Genomic DNA, 23,348 nt, shown 5'->3' with positions numbered 1-23,348 from the left:
TCCAGATGTATGTGACAGAATAAGATTTTTAGGGAAAAGCGACAAGCAGTTCTTCAGGGAAGTTTAGGAGAAAGAAAAAGAAGAGTTGAACATACTGAATAGGCGTCCCAGAATGAGGCAGCCCTTTAATTATGCTGAACAAAGAACATTGGAAAACAATCAAATCTACTGAGATTATCCTGGTTTTACAAGTGAAGAGTGTTGGCTGCAAAGATGGCTAAGTGCCTTAAAAGTGCCCACTGCTCTTTTGCAGGACCCATGCTTGATTCCCAGCACCCATACCAGATAGCAGACAACAGTAAGTCCAACTCCAGGGAATCCAACACCCTCCTCTGGCCTCTGGATGCACTGTACTGCTATACACAAACTCTAATACATAGCCACAAAATTAAAAACTGAAAAGGTATTTCAACATAAAAGTCAGTATCTCTTAAGTAGGAAGGGGGTCAAGTCCTTACAAGATGATACCTCTGTGTTCTGTAAGTGATTCCTTCAATCATGATTACATATCCCACTTCCACACATGCTGGTATGATGTCACCAGTGAGTATATCCAAAGGGTCTGTACCAACACCATGGCAGCTAATTCCAAAAGAAGTCTGTTTTTTTCTGGCCTAGCACGCATTGGATTGAAGTTTTCATAGCTACAGCCAGAGGACCTCTTCCTGTCTATAAGAAAAGGTTAGGGGGAATGAAGTAAGCTGCTGTCCTTGTGTCTTTTATGTCTTTTAAAATTGTAAAATAAATGTAAAACTTTGCATTTCCACTACCTGGAAAATGACCACCCATTCTTTGTTTCCTTTTATTCTTTTATGGGTTTCACTCTTTGTGTTTTGATAACACTTACCTCCCCATATCCTCACATTTGCCCTATGCTCTTACAACCTCCCCTCAAATAAAAAACAAATTTAAAAAATAACAAAAACATGGAAAGAAGAATCTTGTTGCAGAAGCTGTACTGTGGCCCATTGAGTCACACAGTTTACCAAGAGTCCATTCACCTTTATTTGCAAGTGTTCATTCCCATGAGTCACTAGTCTGACTTGAGGTCTCTGGTTTCTGCCACACCACCAGTCACAGGTTCTCACCGCGTCCCATCTTGGACATCCTGTTGTCCTATGTCATGGAGATCCTGCTGTTTTGGATCTGTAGGTTCATCCAACAGTTCTTAGATGAGATGGATATTGTGCTGGGCCAATTCATAGCTCTGGGCATGGGTGGTAGGTGTGTTGGTTAGATCCTTAGCTTTTCCTTGGCATCACTACACTACCCAGGCTAGCCCTCCAGCACTGCAAGGACTAGTTTACCCAATACAGCCTACAGTAAGGAGTGGGGCCAGTTCTCCTGTTCTCAGGCCCTCAGACCTAGGTCCTCCTCAATCATGCCACCAGGGCCTTCTATACTTTTTTGCCCAGGCAAGGTGCAAAGCCTTCTCTCCTGATTGCTGAAGGGGGAATAAGAGGAGACGGCAGGGTCAGCTCTCCTAATCTTTGCTTTCAGAACTGGCTTGCCAACACTCCTGACAACAGGGTCAACTGTTTTGTGCTGCTCAAGTTGGGTACAGGGTCTAGTCTCCTGTGTGCTGTAGCTGGTGTGGAGCAGTGATAGTTCTCTCATTTTTGTAACTCTGGGGCCAGCTCTCTCAACATGGCCTTTGGCAGCAACTCAGGCCCAGATGCACCACTGATCCAGTGGCAGCACAAGCCATCCAGATCATTACAGCCAACTTTTTAACTGTATTTAAAAAAATAAATATGCTAGAGTTATAATAATTTATGTAATGTCACAGTAAGATCATACATACCTTAAAATGGTGGATTTTGTTTGTTTTTTCACACAGAATGGTATATGAATCTTGGCATTAGTGGCTCCATGATATCAGTAAAAACATAAATAAAAATGTATGAAAATAAAATTTCCTCAGAGTTAATTTTATATGTCAGGAGATCAAGACAATTAAACCAGTCTTTAAAGCAAGCTAGAATTAATTTTCTGTGTTTAATGTTGATCATAGTCTCCATTGTTGTGAACTTCAGAGAAATGATAATCACAGTAATGCAGTCCCATCTTTGAGCACATGTATCCTTATTCACTCTAGATACTTAAGAAATACAACTTCAAGCTCCTGGATCAACAATTACAAAATTCATTTCTAGAAGATAAGGTAGTCAGCTGGAATCAATACTAGGTAATTGGACCCCTTATTGTGTATAAATAGATAATAAAAATGTTCTTCCTGCTACCATTGTGAAACTGATATGAGGAGGAAGCTTTTCATGAAGGTTGTGTTTGAGGTCTGGAATTAAGCTGCTAATATATTGATGGATTTTATGGTAATTTTTTTAAAATTTAAAGATTGAAAGAGATGCAACAGCTGTGAAGAAACCATGTCCATCCACAACGACCATATTTAATCTCCAACCCACAATGAAATTGTCAAGGAAGTGTTATACACAGGCAACAGTGCAGCAAACCCTAACAGAACTGACAGAATCTAGATTTCTTCATTTCAGCCTCTTTGTACAGCCCCCAAATCATTATCTGAATGAGAAAGAGAGGGTCAGGTGTCTCGGGACCATTAAAAGCTAGTTGATAAAGTTTTTTCTTTCATTCTCACAGAAAGCTTTCTCTGCATTGGCCAATATAGGATGAAAACTGGCAAGCTCCAGAAAGTTTTTGTAAGGAGGAGGGTAGGGAAATGAGAAGAATTGGAGATACATTATGAGCTCCAATCTCTCTCAGGAGTTAGTTACTCCTTTAAGGAAGAGGGAGAGCTTTAGGAAACCATACCATCACCATAGCTGACATCAACAGGACTTTAAGTTTAACAGAAATGATGTTTTAGCTACTGTTCTACTGATGTGAGGCAGCTTATAAAAGAAAACATTGATTGGGTGCTTGCTTAGAGTCTCGACGGGTTAGTCCATGATCTTCATGGGAAGACTGGTGGCAGACAGACATGGTGGTGCAGCAGTAGCTGAGGTCTTCACATCTTTACATCTTGATCCATGAAGAGAGTGGAGAGAGAGAGAGAGAGAGAGAGAGAGAGAGAGAGAGAGAGAGAGAGAGACAGAGACAGAGACAGAGACAGAGACAGAGACAGAGACAGAGACAGAGACAGAGACAGAGACAGAGATAGAGAGAGGGCCTGGAGAAGGCTTTTGAAATATCAAAGCTGACTCCCAGTGGCCATACCTAATCCTTCCAGGAAATTTCCACTAGTGCTGACCAAACATTCAAACTTGGGCCCTTGGAAACCATTGTCATTCAAACCACAATATTTGGGTTGGGTAGAGTAGAGTAGAGAAGCCAATTTCCTTATAAGGGAGTATAATGGCACACTTGTGACCTCTTTTCACCCTAAGAGAAGCTGCTCCTCCCATGACCCCCAACTGTCCCTACAAAAGCATCTTCACATGTGGGAAAGCAAACTGAAAAGGTAATCAAAGAAGCAGTTAATACAAATAAATAATTAATAAAGGGACTATTCCTAATCAATGTTTTCTTAAAGGTTAAAATAATGTATCTATAAAGCCTCAAGTGATTAGATTCAGTTGAGTACATTTGTGTCGGCGCTTTTAATGGGGAAAGCTGTGATCACAATTCACTTTCCTTGACATGAGGAGACATAGGCACGAGTGCATGACCACATGAGTAGGCTGGTGTCCTGGGGCCACCATTCACCTGCAGTTACATCTCAAATGATGTTGTCAAAATGCAGGAGGACTTGGAAGAATGAGAATTGACCTGGAGTCATTAGACATAAAGAAGGAAGATGTAATGAGGAGCTGTATAGAAAGCAATATATTAAAAAGAAAATGGAGTGGGATGAGGTCAGGATATGTACCCATTGAGCCAATATAGAGGTGTATTGTGAAAACCTCATAGATGATCAGATGAAAGGAAAGATTAATTGTATTTTCTCATCTTGGTTTTAATTGCACAGTATATTCAATTAAGATAATGATACTGGATCTGATACAGTTAAACCTACCCAGAATCATAGACAGGCACTGAATACCAAACTGGGCATAAAAGTAATAGAAAGGCAAGTTAAGAATATGCAAAGGAGCTATCAAACCTGTAATTAGCGCAAAACATACAGCTGTCAAAACTCAGTATGATTGATCACTAATGACCAAATATACACATAAATTAAGGACCTTAATTAAAAATATTTTATTCCAATATCACACTGTTACTTTATTTTTACATTTTGGGTATTAGGTATTGAACCCACAACCTCACATACAGTAAAGTAGTGCTCTACCAGCAAGACTTGTAGTAGCTGTAGCTCTGAAGTGTCAAAAGAAACAACCTCATAAAATTCAAATTCATGATGTTGAGCAGTATGCAGACTGCATATTTTCAAAATTGTAGCCAATAGAGACTGTGAACTAGGCAATGTAATTCTAGAATATTTTTTTCAAAATCGAATCTCACACCAATTACTGTATAATGAAATAACACAAACTTCTTTGAAGTCACTTACACATGTTTCGGGAACATATTGTTTCACATAGAATTATTTTGTCTAATAACTTTTCTTACTAGTAGACACTAACCCATCGATTTTTACATTTGCAGCATGAAGTGAAGAGAGAATGTTTTTCATCCATGACTTCTGAAAGTGAGGTAGCTATTTCTAGAAAAGAAAGGTACCTGACTAGGTTGCATTAAGTGAAAATAAGTTACTATGACATTTTATGCATGCAAAAGTATCTGTCAATATATGGAGGCAAGACAAAAGCTCCAGTGTATCACAGGCTGAGAAGTGGGGGTTCTTTTGCTGCTCTACCACAGCACTTACTTCTTACCAGTCAAACATGAATATTATTTACCACTGTTTGCTCATGTTGTTGTGCTTTCTTCTTGGAATTATACCTTAATTCGCAACATAATCTAGTTTATGTCAGAAAAATCTTTGCTTACAGTCTTACCATTGTGGTACCTGGAAAATTGCATGTTGGAACTTGCAGGACTGACTGGGTTCAATTATATGGTATTTTTAATTCTGACATCTGCAATTGTAAGGCATTTTATTCCAAAATTTATTTTGACTCACTTACATTTCATTTATTAATTTTATGTGTGTTTTGTGGGGAGTGGACACACACATGCCATGGTATACATGTAGGAGTCAGAAAACAATCTATAGGAGTTGATTTTCTCTATCCACGATGTAGGTCATTTGAATCAAACATAGGTTGTCTGCCATACCAAAAGATACTTTTACCAGCTTCAGCTATCCCACTGGCCCTTCTACCATTTTATAACTGTTAAAAATGCTAACAGTTCATCTTGCACTAATTGTGTTACTAAAATTAAATAGATTTATTTTTGAAAATAGCTTTGAATAGTTTAGCATACATTAAGAACATCATAGTTGCTACTTACAAAAATATCTACCATAGTCTTGATGTGCGAGAAATTAATAACTGCCAAAAAAACCGAGTTATTGAAACAAATTGTAAACACAAATATAATAATTTGTTAAAGAATAAATGGAATTAAACTCTACATCAAATCCTTTACCAACACTCAAGGTTCTTACCTCAAGAGTTCTTGTTTTCTCTCTGTGAATTGATGAGAATAATGCCAAGTTTTGTTTTGTTTGGTTTGGTTTTGTTTGGTTTGGTTTGAGGCAGGAGTTCGTTTATCTCAATCCAACCTCAAATTAGCTATATAGCAGAGGATGTCTTTTAGTTTCTGATCCTTGTGCCAACAACTCTGAAGTCTTAGGATCACAGATAGGAACACCTACACCTCGTCTGTGGAGTAGAAGTAGAAACTAGGGATTCCTACGTGCACAACAAATCCTCTACCAACTGAATAACATCCCCAGCCTTGCATAACCAATTTTAAAAAGCATTCCTTTCTTCTCAACCTTTTAAAACGTCATATTTCTAAGTGAAGTTTTTCATACAATATATTCTGATCACCTTTTCCCTCTGCACTCTTCCTAGATACTCCCCAAGTTCCCACCCACTCAACTCCATGTCCCCTTTCTCTGTTTAAAAAAGAAAACAAACAAAATGACAACAAAAACATGAATATACCTTAACCGTGACACACCAAAACCACAAAAGGAGAACCTAAAATATACAAGCAAAGGACCAATCAAAGCACCATGAGACAAAATGCCTGTGAAAGTACCATTGAGTTTGTTGTGTTAGCCAACTGTTCTTTGATGTGAGTCCTATCCTGAAATATATTTACTATACCCTGAGATACTACACTGGAGAAAAATCAGGTTTTCCTTTGCAAGTGGCTATCAGCTGCAGATAACTTCTTTGTTAGAATTTGGAGTCTGTGTCTACCTATCCTCTCTGTGTTGGGAACATACCTGGCTAGAACCCATGCAGGCCCTGTGCATACTGACACAGTCTCTGTGATCTTGTATGTGCATCAGTCCTGTTGCATCCAGAAGACCCTGCTTTCTTGGAGTCATTCATCACATCTGGCACTTAAAATTTTTTCCTCATCCTCTTTGACATAGATCTCTGAGCCCTTGGGGGAAGGGTTTTTTGAAGACATCTTGTTTGGGACTGAGTGTTCCCAAATCTTTCATTTCCTGCACATTGTTCACTTGTGGGTATCTGTGTTAGTTCCCATCTACTGTAAGAGGAGGCTTTTCTGATGAAAACTGAGTGACACACTGAAATTCAGGTATAGAGAGTTGCATTTTACTACTAAGTTCCTTCATCAAAACAACAGTATTAGGTTTTCTCTTAGGGAATATCTTGTCTCAGGTTCTCAGCCAACTAAGCAGTGTCAGGCATGTGTTTCATGTCATGGAATAGGCCTTAAATCTAATCCCAATCAGACAGTGGTTGGTTTCTTTCATAATATTTGTATCACAATGTTCATGACACTATTGTACCAGCAAATCTCACAAAAGGTCACCTTTGTAGGTTTCAGGGTTTGCGGATGGGTTGAGGATTACCTTTCTCCTTTGGTAGCATGAAAAGTACCTTTCAGTATCTCAAAGGCTGCTCAACAGTAGCAAAACATCTGTAGGCCTCAGCATGACTTTTACATATTTCATGATATGTAATCAATGTCTTCAGCAATAAAGCCTTACAATCAGTTTTACGGAGAGCAAATAATAACCTTGTCAAGAGCCTAAGAAAAGACATTCTTAACGAAATATGAATATATGTGTTCATAGGTCTGGATGAGCTCTGTGACTAGAATTTTTGGAAGCATATATCCAGCATACTGTAGCTAAGATTTACATTATTGGATGAGTTATTTTTAGCATCAAAATTTAGATTATGACTTTGAAGGCCCTATAGTTTACCTATATATATTAGGTTGAAATTTTTACTGTGTATTATGCCAAAATACCCATTCTAATATCTCCATATTTACTTAGAGATGTTTACAACATATTTAAAGAAAAAAACATGACAATTGCATCTTTTATTTCCATGTACATGGACAGATATTTAATTATAATTCATGGGCAGGTAAGATAAGAATTCTGAATACTGAACTTTCTTACTTAAGTGTAAGAAAGTCATGAAATAAATTTAAAGAGAAAAATATCCTTCAGAGATGAAACTTATGGGAGTGTTATTAAATCATTACATTGAATTTAAATTGAACAATTTACATTGATTTATTCTCTTTGGTTAAATAATGATGGCAAATGCTGATATCACTAACTTGTACAGAGAGTAGAGCAGACCTTATTATCTACATTCGTTAAGTAAGTGTTACTCTAAGGGAATGTAAAAATTCATTCTAATTAATGGGAACTTTTCATCTTTATTCATTACTTTTAACCTTATTGTGTGCATTCTTTGAATTTAGTATGACTACACATTTGATTGAGAAACTATCCATAACCTAACAGCTGACTTTAAAGCTAAGCACAATGAATGAAAATGGAAATACTGTGGCATAGATTCATATATAATTGCATATTTAGAGTTTATATTCTGTCTTCTTTAATTCTGCTTACTACAGTGAAAGTTGGAACTATTCAATATTAATACTAAAACAACTGAGAATACTGTAATACCTGTGAAAAAAGATCTGTACGACATCTGAAAATTATACTCTACCTTGTAAAAGGTCAGCCTGCCAATGTTCAGATGATTTCTCACTCAAATGATCACATGGATCTTTAAAGAAGTTTTCCGTTTTGAAAAATTTTACCTTTAAAATATATTTTTTTATAGTTGTCTAATTATGTAGTCATTTTAAAAAGACAAAGGAAATTCCCCTCTATAATACTTTTTAAATTTAATACTTTTATCTATACTTGGCTCAGTTTTAAAATAAAAAGTATATATACCTGTCTATTGCTATTGTCCTTGTTCGGCTCATGTTTAGGCAGTCATGTTGGTGAGATTTTGCATGTGTTTAGGAATATATATCTATATAATTATACATATGTTCACATAATCATATTAATGAAAACCGAGGCCATTAGTTTGTAAGAGAGTGGGGTTGGTTATATGGGAAATTTTGAGGGGGAAGGGAGGGGGAAATGAGACAATTATATCATGTTCTTAAAGATAAGAGATTATTTGAAAATTTTTAAATATATATATCATATACAACTTTACATAAGGATATATGTTCCACATAATATGTCTGTTCTTATATACAAATTACTACACATGTGGGAAAGAAATGAAGAGAAATGGTATCTTTCAACTGCTGGTGCAGGATTGACATCTTTTGCCTTTAACTACGGAAAGCATCTAGGGAGATAGGCCAAGTAGTCTGTTAATATGCAGACCAGGACATCCAAATACTGATATTAATTATTCACTGTGGTATGATTCCATTGAGTTTATCTGGGAGACTTCCACATTTCAGTAGCAGAAAAAGTGGCAAGAGAACTTCATCAAAGCTGAGGCGAGCCTTAAAGGGAAAAGTGACCCAGAAAAATCACACACTCCAGTGAAATGTTCTTAGTTTGCACACATTTAATGTCTATTCAATGAGAGAAATTTCTCCCTTGCACAATAGTCTAAGATATATAGTATCCTACAGGCATATATATATATGAATATCAGTCTTATGATTATAAATAGTATCATACATATTAACTAGATGCCGAATGACAATGTATGTAACTTCACAGTGGTTTTAGTTACAACTGAGGAGGAGAATTAATGATTCAGAAATCTCAACATATTTGTATAGAAATTAATGTTTAAGTTTAGACTGAATAAGGAAGTCACTCACAATCTCCTCTTTATATCTTTCTTATGTACTAAGATGAGCATTCATGACTGTGGCTATAAGGACATAAAAGCAGTCTCTTTGTCTTTTTAAAGATACTCTTGCCTTATACCATCAAACTTTTCTCTTTGGGAAAAGCATGATTCGATTTTTCTCTCTTTTTACCAGTTTTTTCTTTTCTCAGTAATTCAGTTTGGGATTGGCAGTCTTTACATGTTGCTCCGACACAGGATTTGAGGGGCTGAAAACATAGGAAATAACATGAAGCCTGTTACCAGGAAGGTTTTCTGCAGATCTTGTTAAAGGATGCTAAAGTTGACCTTTGACTCTAGAAGATCCCTGAGGTTGCCTGGTGTCTCATGGTAGCGTGAGTCAGGCTATGGAGTAGTGGGTATCTGGGTGATTTACTGCAGTTAGCTATTTGATCTCAGTTTCATTGTGGAAAACATCCTGAAATGTTTTAAACATCCATATTTTAAAAGTTATCAAGCTAACCCTGAAAGAGGACAGGTAAGTAGGTGACCTTTGCCTCTGGCATTTGAAAACTGAACTTGAAATCTAGATCTGACACAAAAGAGTACACCAGGAGCTACCACAGTTGTAGCTTTTAATTTTCTAATACTGCATTTCCAAGAGAAACATAAATGTCACCTACAAATGACAAGAGAGTAATCACAAAGTAAAACAAAACAAACACAGAACAAAACGTATGTTCAGATACTCAGGCTGCTGCAGTGGTGCTGAAGTGGATGATAAACTCAGGGAACTAGGAGAAGGCTAGTCAGGTATGATTTTATAGAAAGCTGAATAAAAACATATGCTGGCAGCAAAGTGGATAAAAACACAAGAAATAGCATATGGAGGGCTCCACCCACAGCCAACGTGGTGCCACAGGAACACAGTTAATCTGAACCTGTAGTTAAAGCTATATCCACTGATGACTGAGAAATCATAAACTGAGATAATGTCTGAGACTGTTAACTGGAGAATGGATAAACCAAGTGAGCAGCCATTGTTTCTCTGTGGTGAACAACTACATCCTTTCAGTGAAGGCCTGAATGTGTTTCCTGACAGGATGTCTGTCATAGTTGGCTTATTCAGTGATGCATTATATAGATCCACAGAGAACATCTCCACTTCATTTCTATTACTGTCAAAAATAACAAGAATATTTAGCTCGATTTTACAACTGTGTCAACTGTTTTATGAAGAATAATGGTAATTACAGTGACGGCATCGAATCTTGGGCTTTACACATTAAATGTTTCATCATCTCATGTATCACTGGTAGATAATAAATTGTTTTTCTCTAAAATTTTCTGGACCTTGGAAATGAGGGTATGTCTAAGCATTGGAGCCAGGTTGTTTCCTATTTTGTTATTGAGCAGTTGGAATCCTAAACTAGTATGGAGTAGAACTGAGCCAATTGCTAAGTTGCTAAAATGAATATTTCGTGGCCATTTCTTGTTCATTAAGAATTAATTGAACATGTGTATACAAATGTTTTATATGTCCTTTGTTTTGATATCTATCTATGTTCTCCTGAATATTCATTATATGCCAGCTATAATACAAAAATGAATCATGTAGAGTTCCATTTGTTTTCATTTTTATGTTACTGAGGATGGGAACTGTAGGGCCTTACCTAATAGGTTTTAATCATCAACCCTACAAAAGTTCTTCTCTACCACCCACTCTAGTCTGTGTTTTTATAAAGTCAGAATATGTGTACTCTCACAAGCAGCAAAGCACCAATCAAGATATTAAAGTTCCTATAACCAGAATTTTCACAAAACTAGAATCATTATTCTGTACCACAGTATAACATTATACTAGCTACTGTGTGTGTGTGTGTGTTTTCAGCTCTTAAGTTCCATACAATCCTGTTTGTGTATTATTTTGAATGATATGAAGATGGCAAGATCTAATCATATGTTTAGATCAGTGTTCCTTAATTTTATGAATGCTTGAATGGTGAATTTATTTACATAATTGTACGGAATAAATCTGGACACTTTCAAGTTTGGTTTATAATACATGAAACTACTGTGAAGATTTTTGATACTGTCCCAACTTTTATCTTGTGTACCTATGCTATAGTTTGCAATTTCTGGCTCATATATTGAGCATTTGTTTAGCTTCAGTAGACAGTAAATTTTTTTCAAAATATTTGAATTAAGTAATAGTTTATGTCATCAATGCATCATGGAATTCAATCATCCTTACAAGGCTTATTATTGTTGTTCATCTACAAACATCTTTCTCGTCACAATTTTGAATAGATAATGTAACAGTGTATAATTAGTCAAATGTATTTTAGCATAGTTTTATTTAAAACAATTGATCTAAACACTAGAGTGTAGAGTGTCTTCTAATCTTAAAGCAGAGTTCTGGAGAATGTAAGTTTCATAAACACCATAAATAGTTTTATTTATTTGACCCATTTTAGTTACAACCACATAAAAAACCATGCAATTATATCTCAATAGTAATAAATAATTATAATTGGCGATATTAAGAGCATATGAGGAATGAGTAAGTGATAATTAGAGAGGAAGGCTGTAGGGTTTTCTTATTGGATATATACTTTGAAACTTCAGAAATTAGTGTTGGGCCTAATATACAGCCAGATGAGTGTTCAAGCTCTGAGATGAATCCACAGTCTTTGAGAGATTGGAGAAATATCCATATTTTAATCATTTGTCTTGTGTATTTTATATAAACAATTCAGCTTCCAACATTTCATTCCGAGGGCCAAAAGTCCGTGAACATTCTGGTCTTAATTTACAAACAGCAGACAGTACTGAAAAGCAATGACAATAGTAAAACTATTTGCTATGTAACTGCTAATTCATTCCAAATCACTAACCCTCCTCCTCCTATGCTGAATGCTTGAGCCCCTGACATTCTGTGCTCACAGCAGGTCTGTGCACACTCAGCAGGGCAGACTTTTCTAACAGAAAAACTGATTTCACAGGTAATGCTTTGATGGTTAATTTATTATTGACAATAACATGGTGTTATGACTCACAAAGTTTTGTTTGAGCTTAGGCTGAACTACAAAAGAAGTGGAGGGTGATGGGAATACAGCCATGCTCACATTTTCTCCAGGATTAGGACTTCTCCAAGGTTTTTAGAGGCAGCTTTTGTCTCTCTTAGTTTGTGTTCTGCATGTAGTAGCAAAATAATATACACAACAATAATGTACTGATTGCCTATACCAAGTGATATATGTTCATATTTATAAGACCAACCTTTGCCCTCTTCATTGTTTTCTTTCTCTAAAATAGCAAATACATGGATATGTTTGTCATCTGCCCCCATATAATTCTGGGAACTTGATTGTACTTGAGAATCTTTTACAAAACAAGGGGCTTGATGTAATATGGAAAAAAATACAACAGTGATAGAGAAACTGACATAAAAAGAAAATAGAGTTGGTAAGAAGGACATGCCAAGGCTGTTGAGTACTTTAAAAGGGTACAAGGAAAGGCACTAAAGGACCTACCTTTAACATATTCTACACTACTTCAGAAATGGTCTCACAGTGACTGAAATAACTGAATGATGTTTTTGTTTAGAACACCTGTGCAAAATGAGGACACTCTATAGGCTACTTAGGCACTTTAACAGAAATGATTTCCTAATTGTAATGCAGATATAGCAATGGTCTGTAAAATGGGGGCCGGGGGAGGAGAGGTAAGTTTAAAGTGCATTTGAAGTGGTGGTTTGTAGCGCTTGACCAACACACTCTTGCAGCTCTTAAGCCTTTATCCTAAAATTCAATATTAGAAAAGGGAACAGAAAAGACAATCAGAAAGTCATGTTCTCTCCAGTGAACTCAGGGCTTCCTTATGCTGTCTCTACACCGCCATACTGCTGCATGTGCTACAAAAGCAATAGTATCAAAGCAGCAATATTGTCAATTAACACTCACAGGGCCTTCCTAGGTGATAATTCAAGTGACTGACAAAGCAGCTCACTTAGTCCTAATGTGGGATTGAGTCTACTTCACATATGTGGATAAGGAAAAAAAGAAGAGAGAGGTTAAACCTTGGCCACTTACAGATATCTTTCCATCACTAAGGTTTAATTCCAGGTGAAAAAATTTCAGAGTCTGTGTTCTTCAGGATCATGAATGCTACAAGAACAGCACGTGTATATTATTGTGTGTCTGTGTATGTACCTGTATGACCATCTGTGTATGACCGTATGAGTATTTAGTGTGTATGAATGTATATGGAAAGATGTGTACATTTTTGTGTGTTAATGAATGAGTGATGGTGCATATGTGAATGACTATTTGTGAAAGAGACAGTATCTATATGGTGTATGCATGAGTGTGTGTGTGTGTGTGCGCATGCATGTGTGTGTAGGTATAAAGAGGTGTGTTCTTGAAGGGTAAATACAGAAAGGTAGATACAGAAAGTTAGATACATAATAGATAACTGATACTTTGAAGTCAGAACCTGGAGCTGCTAGAAGAGGAAGAGCTACTGTTTTGGGGCATTGTATTGTTAAAAACCTGAGAAAACTTGGTTCCCTGTGCTTCTATTTTAAAGCAAAAAAATTAAAACGGAAAGGTCTTTAAAACTTTATTTAAAATAAAATTAAAATTATAGCTAATTTTGCTCAATGGATTATGTCTTAGAATACCAGGCTCCTTTAACTCATTCATTCACTCAGTCAGTCATCAGTCACTGATTTTTTTCAACATGACATTGGTTTGTCTTTTTCTGTTAAATGGCTTAATATTTCATCATTCTCATTTCCTGTGTTTTGGGGTTCTTATTTATTTATTTCATTATTTTACATTCCAACTGCAGCTTCCCTTCTCTCCTCTCTTCCCAGTTACTATCCTCATCTCTCCTCTGCCTGCCTCCCATCCAGTTGTCCTCAGTTTCTATTCAGAAAATGGGCAGGTCTCATATAGATATTGACAAAACATGGCATATCAAGTTGCAGTAGGGCTAAGCACCTTGCCTTGTATTAAAGCTGGAAAAGGCAATCTCATATGAAGACTAGGGTCTAAAAAGTCAGGAAAAGAGTTAGAGACAGCCCCTGTTTCCACTATTAGTAGTCCTACAAGAGAACCGAACTACACAATTGTCACAGATATGCAGGGGCCAAGGTCACAGTTCATCATAAAGAATACACACCGATTTAGCTTTGCCAGTGACCCTCAATGAAGTTTACCCCACTCATTGCTGTTGTAGAGTGCTCTGCTGTAATCTCTTCAAGTCAATGCCCTACCTTCAGCCTTGAGAGTTACATTTTCATAGCTTATTTTTTTCTCTACCTGTTATTCTCCTTGCTACAATTTAAGGACAATGGCTTTAAAGCTACTTTATTCCCAGTGGCTTGAACAAGCTGAATAAAATTACTGCCACATGCACGTTAGAGGAAAATAATTCAAACATTTTTCACTGGGGCACCTGGGAGGTGTAGTCGAAGGTATAATACGAACACTTTAAATAAGAGAGAGGAAAAATCACTAGACGCCCAAGTGTCCATGATAGACTCTTACTTATCCACAGAGATTATTTTTATTTTAGGAAACATGCAATTAACATGTTAACTTTACTTAATCCAACCTGAATTAAGTTTATTTTATAATTATTTTTGCCAAAAGGAACAGAGTTAGAATATATTGTTTTGTGGTCCTTACAGTTTCTAGCATACTGGAAGTATGGCTTTCCTTCTGATTTACAATGCTATTCTCATCTCAGTTATTGTGCTGATTTTATTTGTGATATAGAACTTAGATGGCTGGTCCATTTTGTCAGTCACCTGTGCCCTGAGTGACAGGTGGATATCTACCCCTGTTCTTAATGATATACTTTAATTTTACTGTGGTACATATTAGAACCAATACATTATTGTTTTCCTTGCCAAAGGCATAGAATTCAATCTCTTTAGGCACAGAGTCCAGGGCCTGATCCTCTTCCTTTCCACAACTCATATAACTGGCAATAAACCATTTTAATTCCGGGTTATCAACTTCACTGACCATTTTCCTGGCTTTTCCTGTTCATCAGTTCTGATTCAACTCTCTTCACACTCTATTTGATCTTTTGTCAAATTTCCATCCAAACTTTCATTGTTCTGGGAAACCATCTTCTGGGTTTTTCCTGGCCCTGTTCTTCCCCAAATCACTCCAGGATTCTAGAAGATTCCTTTGATGTTCTGAATAATCTACAGTTGCACATGAACAGGACTGCAATTTCCCACGTTAGCAAACTCTCTGGGAGGAATTTGCTGATTAGTCTCTGAATATTGTAGACAGGGTAGCTCACCTTTAGGTTTCTGAAGTATTTGATTGTCAGTATTGATTGAATTTAATTGAAAGTATTTTTCCATGTAAATTCTAAACTAAGACATAAAAATAAAAGTAAGCAATTCTGGTTTTTATTGGAAGGGGCTTCAATACTAGGAATCAAGCAAGCCAAGGTTTGCATCCAGCCAGGAAGGCAGTCTGCTGCTGAATCATGTCTGTAGTTCCAGTATCATTTCAAAATAAATTCACATCATGACACAGAATAATAGTTCCACAAGATTTCATTATAGGAAGTGAGACTGCAATGGTACTTCTGTGAAAAGAGTCTTCTGTTTTCTGTAAAACTGAATATCTCTGTGGTCAGGATGGATTGGCAAACTACCCTATCTGTGGGAAAGAAGAACCTTTTAAATATAGAAATTCGTGTTCGGACCCATGAACTCCACTTTCCATAAAAGCCAATTTCACATGAATTCAATATATAGTTATAGTTTGATATGAGCTACAGAGAAGTGAATATCAGTTATCTATGCTAAGGAAGAAAATTTCAATTTAAGAGAGGAATAATGCATGCTAAAATAAAAAAAAGTTGTGCTTTACTGTGTGGAAGTTTAACATCTACAGATATGCTGTAAGACACTTCCACACTAATTAGTCTAATATGGCAGAATTCATATTTTATATCATATTTTACACAAAATTTTGTAAATTAGACATGCAATAATTGATTGTCAAAATTGGCAATTTAATATTAAATTCCCAAGTCAGCTGCCCCCTTTGATGGTTAGATTTGTTGCTAATCCTTTTTAAACATTCACTTGTTTTTACTTATGTGTAAGAGTGTTTTGCCTGCATGCACAAGTGTGCACTGCAAATTTCCAGTGCCCACAGAGGTCAAAAGAGAACTTCAGAGCCTCAATAACCACAACTATGAGTGGTTGTGAATTATCCCATGGGTGCTGTGAACCAAACCCGGTTCCTTTGCAAGAGCAGCCAGTGATCTTAATTGCTGAGCTATCTATGAAGTCCCAGTGATGCTTTGATCATCCCCTTTGACATAGTCTAAACTCACTTGGGAAGAGCATCTCCATGAAGGATTGTTTTGTCAGGTTGGCCTTCAGACATGTCTGTGGGAAGATTGTCTTAACTGGATTCCTTAGGATTGCAATACTTGTTAGGAATGTGGGTAGCCTTCTTCCCTGGTCTTGGAGTTCTGGGAGGAGTCAGAGGCAAAAAAGAGAGGTGAACAATAACGTGTGAGTTCTCATGTGCTCTGGTCTTGATATGACCAACTACATTAGTGAGTCACATGGCCAACTGCTTCAAATCCCAGCCTTGAAATCTACGCAATGAAGGACTGCAGCCTAAGGCTATAAGCTAATAAACACTTTCCCCCTAACAGTGGGTTTTGTCAGAGCAATCTATCACAGCAACATAAAAATAAGTAGGACAGCTACAAATACATCTATAAAATACAAATCATGCAATATTATATGAATATGTACCTATTAAACTAACCATGACTTCCTATGAGATTAAACCAGGGACAAATGCAAAGGCAGAGGATGACCATGTAAAATACACTTCCCACACATGCAATCTTGTTGACATTGACAATAGACTTGCTTCTTATTTTTCTCCTTCCATAGCTAAAGATTTCTCTGGTTCTTTCCTGGGTTTTAAGAGTTTGATACAGATCCCATGAGTGTCAGACAATTAAAGAAGAACAGATATCCATGACTCTTTGTGTTCACTTGTTATTGATGAAAAATTCTACAGCTAAATAATCTTGCCATGAAAAAAAAACATATACATGGCACCAGGCAACTACAAGCCAATGGGTATTCCTTGGTGGAGGACACTTTGTCATCTAAAAGAACCTCTCATAACTATGATTTGACTTATTTTACTTACATTTGCATAAAACAAGTCTTGTTGACATATATACCTAAAAGGTTTGAAAAAATACAACACTATTGTCTCTCAAAAAACAAGGTGACATTGAATAAGGATTTTCTCAAGCAGAGATAACCTAAAATAATTACCTCTTTAATAGAATCATATATTTAATTCCTGCATCTCTTTTAACATGCACAGGCCTGCCTCTCCCTATGGCACCTCTAATTTTATTTTTATGTTCTACCAATGCCATAAATATTATGTAAGACAAGATTTCAAAGTGGTGTAGTCTGTGTGAGCTCTCTCAGCAGGAAGAGGTAATGACTAGACGTGTGTTCTTGAAGTGTGCAGAAAATGATTCCGTGGAGCTGTTGTCACATTCTGAGTTGCAGAAGGCCTTTGCAGCTTCAAACAAGACTCATTATGTTTCAGCACCCAGGCACTCTGGAGTGGGCCATTCACTATGCATAGCTCTATGCAAAGTGGTCACTTTACTCTTAGGAACATCTTGAATTATTCCTTCCAGTCACAAAATTGCTCTCTTAGTAAATACTTGAAAATTTTTGTGCCTGAGCTTGTACTAAGCACACTGCTTAAAACTAAAAAAAAACAAAAAAAACAAAACAAAGAAACAAAAACACCTTCATTTGTACAGGCTTTCATCTTGAAAGAAAATCCTGCCATGTTCTCATGGGGTGTGCACTTTTGTTTAGCGAAGGAAGTTGGTAAGTAATTATAGAAACTAGGAATTAACTTTTTTTCACATACACAGGGGAAGACAAAGACATGAGCAGAAGACATAATACAGGTTTTTCCATCTACCACTGTGCCAATTTCTGATATTTACACAAGATATATGATTAGTTCAGGTTCTGTAATTTTTTTCTTGGTTTTTCAAGACAGGGCTTCTCTGTGTAGCTTTGGAGCCTGTCCTGGAACTAGCTCTTGTTAACCAGGCTGGTCTCAAACTCACAGAGATCAGCCTATCTCTGCCTCCCCAATGCTGAGATCAAAGGTGTGTGCCACTACTGCACTTTGAGGAGATCATATTTCAATAATACTAATAAATAATAATAGTAGAAATAATAAACTAAAGTGCCTTGATTCAGCAATTCACAGTGATAACTTTTCTTGGTTTCTTTCCTTCTCCAAACAATTTATTGAAAAAAATGCATGATAATTACAGCATGTAGTGCAAATTCTAGTTGGTCTTAATAATAAAATCCTGGAGTAAATATAGTGGTTATGCTGGGATTAAAGGTGTGTGTCACCATTGCCTAGCCTGTATGGATAATTAGTGGCTAGCTCAGCACTCTGACCTCAATGCAAGCTTTATTTGTTAAAACACAAGCAAAATATCACCACATTGGCATGTGATAAAATTTTTTGGTTGAGGGCCTAGACAGAGCTACTCTTTTCAAAAACTCTGGTTCCAGTCTTATCACCCCTATGGTGGCTCACAACCACCTATAACACTTTCTCTAGTGGATCTGACTTTCCCAGCATCAAGCAGTGTATTCACACGTACATGCCCCCCTCTACACACACACACACACACACACACACACACACACACACACACACACACGTATGCACCACATAATTAAAAATAAAAAAAATAAATCTTAAAATAGTTAGACTCAAAAGTATCTTTTGTTTTCAATTTTTGGTGGTACTGAGGGTGAAGCCAGGGGCCTGCACATGCTAACCAAGTACTTGTTATTAATGAACCTCAAGCCCTGTGTCTAAGGTAAGTTACTTGGCTTGAATCTGTTGACCATACACCCAACAGTGAGTTTTAAGGGTTCATTTAAGAAGAACTTATTCTGTGATTCCTCATTAGCAACAGACAGATTCTGGTCTTACCAAGGTTTCCAGTGGGAAGTAAATTTTCATTTTCTAAGCACAGACATACTTTGGTACCTGGGTGACAGCCTGAAAGGCCCTGGGTCAATAAGCAGGTTCAGAATGGCATTCTTTAAACTTTTCACTTCAGATGGCAAGATTTGTGCCCTATCTGGAGCACTTTATCTCAAGCATAAATGTAACATGTACGTAAATAAGTAACTCTCTTATTATATACCTAGCATGCTTGTTTTTAATGTGCTACTGACCAGTAGCTTTCTCTTTAGGATGATGGAAGCACTCTTCATTACAAAAGGCTGAAGTCATGGGTCATTGAGGGCAGAGGGACAAGACAGCAAGGTGAGTAGTGACCACTGTTCCATAGAGTTGTAGACTTCATGTAGTTTTCCTCCTCCTTAGAAGAAAAATGGCACTTGTACTGTTATTTCCCATTGAATTTATTCACCATGCCTAGAATTTAATTAGTGCATTCTGTTAAAAAATATGTAAGTAGATTTATTTTTATCTGAGGCATCTAAGCCAGAAAGAAGAAAGGGGAGGTAATCAGAGAGTTTACTATACACTTTCTCTGGAAGAGTGAAATATCAGGACTTTCCTCTATACTACATTAAGAATAAGCAAGCCTTCAACTCTGTTTAGATTTATTATTCTCCATTGATTGGGTCATTCTCTTGGAAAATATCCCAGTGGTAACGTATGAAAAGCCTTGCATCTATCACACAGTGTCAAAGAGCTGCCAGGGCCAATGTTGCTTTTGAACCTGGTTGTTCACAAAACCACAGTTAAGTGTAACAGGTACAACTTGGAATTTTCTGGATGAAAATATGCTGTTGTTTGTTTCTGAAGTCAGGCTCGTGCTTCAGTTGCAGGAGTGGCTTTAGAGTTTCACAATCATAAAATGAGAATTCAGATAAGAGTTGACCAGCAACAGCATCAGTGAGAGACAAAAGGAACAGCCTCCTTGTCAAGGGAAATAGAATCAGATAAAACCACACAGAAATAAATGAAGAAATTGCATTCTTTCAACAGAATACAGTAGTCATAAATGAAATTCGTAATTAAATAACTCACTTAAGGTTGGAACATAGTACTCCAGAAATACTTGTCATTTGCAATATGTGAAACACATGCAGATCACTCCAAACCCTTGGTACATTTTCTGCTACCTGATCTTGTATAAAGAACCATATGGCTCCAGGGTGAGCACACTGTCTACTGTCTTCCAGTGCATTTGCAGCAGCTACCATATTCTCATGAGCTAGCACACACTGTATAAACAACTGTGCTTGCTCAGGATCTGGGACGTAGGTTCAGCAATTAAGAGAGAGGACATATCGCTCTTGTAGTAGACTCAAGTTCTATTCCCACCTCCTACCTCAGGCAGCTCACAACTATTGGTCACTCCAGCTCTATGGGACATCATGTCCTCTTCTGACTTCAGTGGGTGCTGTCATGTGGAGTTCAAACACATACACACACACACACACACACAAACACACAAATAAAAAGAAAATATTTCATCAAAAGTTAAAATATGTATTTTATGAAAATAAATATTAACATATTTTTCGGTTTTATATTTTCCATTTGGGTGTAAATGTCTCCTAGAAAATAGCTTTCTCGGCCGGGCGTTGGTGGCGCACGCCTTTAATCCCAGCACTCGGGAGGCAGAGGCAGGTGGATCTCTGTGAGTTCGAGGCCGGCCTGGACCGATAGCCTCCGAAACAATACAGAGAAACCCTGCCTCGTAAAAACCATAAAAAAAGAAAATAGTTTTTTCTCTTTTTTTTATTCTATAGTGGCTCAAGTAGAATAGGCAGGTTTTCTTTTTCCTCTGGAGGTTTATGCTGTGTAACTGGCTGAGTACAGAAATCTGGGGAAAGATTTTCTCATGTCCTCACCACGGAATATTTCTCATGTTTGAAGTTATGCAGATGCTGGTTCACTGGAGTTACTCTCATTATATTAACAATCATTGTATCTCTTCATTATTTATAATGTATACAAATATAATTTGTCATTTTACCATGAAAAAATCTAAATTTGTCTGAAATCAATACATTAATAGTTAAACATGTGTTTACTACTTCACAAATAAAGCCACCAAATCATGAGAATGCTGTTTCATGGGATGACTAATAAAGTTTTGAAGATTGGAAACAATTCACCTAGCAATCAGAAATTCAATTTTAAAGATCTATCATACTTTCAGAATATTGACGGCCTTATTGGAATAGTGGATGCAGCTAAATGAGGCTTGGAGTTCCAACCATAACTTCTGTTCCTTGTGGAAGAATATTTAAGGTCCCAGACAATAATATATTTCATATTGCTTTTCCACCCAAAGGATTACAAAAAATGCAGATAAATGGAAAAATGTATTGAAAAGGGACACATCTGGGGTGTAACATTTATCAGAGTTCACAGCAAATTCTTAATGAATTCTCTCAGTCTATCCAAATTAGAAGATATAATGGATACTTTATCATTTTAAGATGTATAGGTGAGTTATAAGCTCTGTTTCCATGTGTAAGAATGTGGCTTGCTGGCTGGGTACAGAGGCAGATGAACAAGGGCTAGAGGATGTACCAGCAGTTAAGTGTTTGATCCCCTTACAGACAGGGTTATGTTTCCAAAATGCATAGTGGTTCACAACCACTGTAACTCCAGCTGCAGGGATTGAGCAGTTTGGACAGAGAGTGAGAGAGAGAGAATGGTGGTGGGAGAGAGAGAGAGAGAGAGAGAGAGAGAGAGAGAGAGAGAGAGAGAGAGAGAGAGAGAGAGAGACAGATCTATATATAAGTAAACATATAATCATGCAAATCATACACCTTCTCACCTAAACAGCCTTCACCAACCCACTTCCCCCATGAGGGTTTATGACCTTCTAACCTTCTGTGTACAAACTACTAAAAGATGATATATATCACCCTTCATGTGTGCCTCTTCACTCAGCATTTGAAGAATGCCAGCCAGGTGCTCTCCAGACAGTTTTAGAGGAAGGAAGCAATGAGGGCACACAGTTGTAGTGTCTAATTATATCACTCATATTATATATTTAGGGTGCTACATACTATAGGCATATTGAATGTTCAGGAAACAGTCTTGCTTGGATATCCCAGCACAAAGGAATGTAACACTGTAGATTGCAACATCTTGCAGCCTCTGCTTTCTAGGGAGATTGAGAGAGAATCCATGGGTGTTGCTGTGTTCATCAGTGTCAACATGCTCTGCTGTCTTCACTGACCATGGGGTGCAGGATGCTGCTGACTTCCCAGCCACGTGACAATTTTAACTGAGAAAAGAGGAAAGGGCTGTTCCACGGATTTGTCCCCTTTCCCTGTGGGAGAGCAGAAACATGCCTTTCCACTTGTATTTTATGGTCCAGAAATGGATCACATGACCATGTCTTCATGGGAGAGGAAAACAACCTTTGGCTTTATTCTTCGTGTTGAAGTAGAGAAGGGGAATGGTACCTGTAGACTCCTGCAGGGATCATGAAGTATTTTATGAGACTTTTCAGAAGTGTGAAAGATGATTTTAACCAATCTTTATTATATCCATTCCACATCCATTGCACAGACTGATAAGTATAATACGATAAATTTATAGGAAAGAAAAAAAATCAATTGTCTTTTGAGAGAAGGGAAGCAAAGGTGTGTCAGATCTAAGTGACACCAGACGATCCTGTCAGAGAGGGATGCTATAAAATATTCAATAGCATCTCCATTTGAAACTGTATTAGCATCTTTGTAGATTTAATACTTATTTATGAGTGGTGCATTATAGCTGTAAAATGGAATAAGACTTCAGAGGATTTGCCATCAAAAGATCTGAAATATAATCCCAAATCCACCATTTACGGGCTATTTGGCTCTATTAAAGTCATTTAGCCACACAGGACTCCTGGCTCTTTCATCACTTCTAAAATGAGAATAATAATAGTTGTCCTTCACACTGTGTAGTTCTGTTACAGGGCCCAAATGAGGTGGTATTTTTACAATTGCCTCATCAACAGCAAAACACTAGAGGCTTTCTTCTCCGACCCATCCATCCTGTGCTCTTTCTCCTTTCCTTCTGTATGGTATATACACACATGTGT

The 23,348-nt window shown here is 37.1% G+C and overlaps 1 protein-coding gene across 2 annotated transcripts in view; it reads left to right on the top strand.

Annotated features, from left to right (window-relative positions):
- Pcdh15 (protocadherin related 15) overlaps positions 1–23,348 on the top strand; it is a 1,295,283-nt gene that overhangs the window by 318,025 nt on the left and 953,910 nt on the right. For both annotated transcript variants that reach the window (XM_040732064.1, XM_040732063.1), the window contains exon 2: positions 19,513–19,585. The gene's annotated coding sequence lies outside the window, so the exon portion shown is untranslated. The remainder of the gene's footprint in view (positions 1–19,512; positions 19,586–23,348) is intronic.

This window comes from Mesocricetus auratus, unplaced genomic scaffold (assembly GCF_017639785.1).
Source record: "Mesocricetus auratus isolate SY011 unplaced genomic scaffold, BCM_Maur_2.0 Super-Scaffold_100027, whole genome shotgun sequence".
In the NCBI taxonomy this organism is placed as follows: domain Eukaryota; kingdom Metazoa; phylum Chordata; class Mammalia; order Rodentia; family Cricetidae; genus Mesocricetus; species Mesocricetus auratus.
The sequence above is the reverse complement of the archived record's forward strand: the minus strand, read 5'-3'. Positions and strand labels throughout refer to the sequence as shown.